The sequence below is a fragment of the Octopus bimaculoides genome, chromosome 24 (assembly GCF_001194135.2).
Source record: "Octopus bimaculoides isolate UCB-OBI-ISO-001 chromosome 24, ASM119413v2, whole genome shotgun sequence".
Taxonomy (NCBI): domain Eukaryota; kingdom Metazoa; phylum Mollusca; class Cephalopoda; order Octopoda; family Octopodidae; genus Octopus; species Octopus bimaculoides.
In genome coordinates, this window is record NC_069004.1 from 19,132,516 (window position 1) to 19,133,793 (window position 1,278).

Genomic DNA, 1,278 nt, shown 5'->3' on the forward strand with positions numbered 1-1,278 from the left:
TAGACGTCAGTGATTGGTTGAAATTACCGAACTACGACAATTTTTTACATGAAATAACTTCGAATACAAAATTTTTTATCTGTTCTATAACACAAAATATACAAGTATACGAAGTTTGAAAGTGTTTCGGTACCAAAAACACTACATAAAACATAGATGAAAAGTGTTGCCCGTCAAATCAGAAAGATCCTCATTATTATTATCATTATTATCATCATCGTTATTATTATTATTATTATCATTATTATTTTTATTATCATTATTATTATTATCATCATCATCATCATCATCATTATCATCATTATCATTATTATCATTATTATTATTATTATTAATATTATTATTATTATTATTATTATTATTATTATTATTATTATTATTATTATTATTATTATTATTATTATTAAATATAGGAATGTGAACGCCAACTGAAAATTTCCCAAGAGCATAAAGATACCCTCCAAGAAGAAATGCGTCGTTTTGATGCTGAATATAAAAAATTACGCGAAAAAGAAATGGTAAATATTTTTCTTTCAAGAAAAACACCTCTAAACCGGGTGCAAGGACTGAATCTGCACAGTTCGTCTTTTAGTTTTGCTCTCCAACTTAAGAGTTAACTTTTAATGTTAACGATTTAAGGTAATACGATAAAACTGCTCAACCACAACCCCAGCGACAATGACAATAACAATCACAACTATCTCAGCAATAGACATAGAGATGGCGCAGGAGTGGCTGTGTGGTAAGTAGCTTGCTTACCAACCACATGGTTCCGGGTTCATTCCCACTGCGTGGCACCTTGGGCAAGTGTCTTCTACTATAGCCTCGGGCCGACCAAAACCTTGTGAGTGGATTTGGTAGACGGAAACTGAAAGAAGCCCGTCGTATATATGTATATATATATATATATATGTATGTGTGTGTATATGTTTGTGTCTGTGTTTGTCCCCCCATCATCGCTTAACAACCAATGCTGGTGTGTTTACGTCCCCGTAACTTAGCGATTCGGCAAAAGAGACCGATAGAATAAGTACTAGGCTTCCAAAGAATAAGTCCTGGCGTCGATTTGCTCGACTAAAAAGGCGGTGCCCCAGCATGGCCACATTCAAATAAGTAAAAGAGTAAAAGAGTATGGGAAGTGAATAATCATATAAGTAAAACTGAATAAATGCAATCAATGTTTATAGTATTCTCTTATAATAGAGTGATGCTGTGGTAAGCAGTCACTCACGTGAAGCTGGTAGCTAGGACAAAATTATTCAGGCCTGATATTACGGT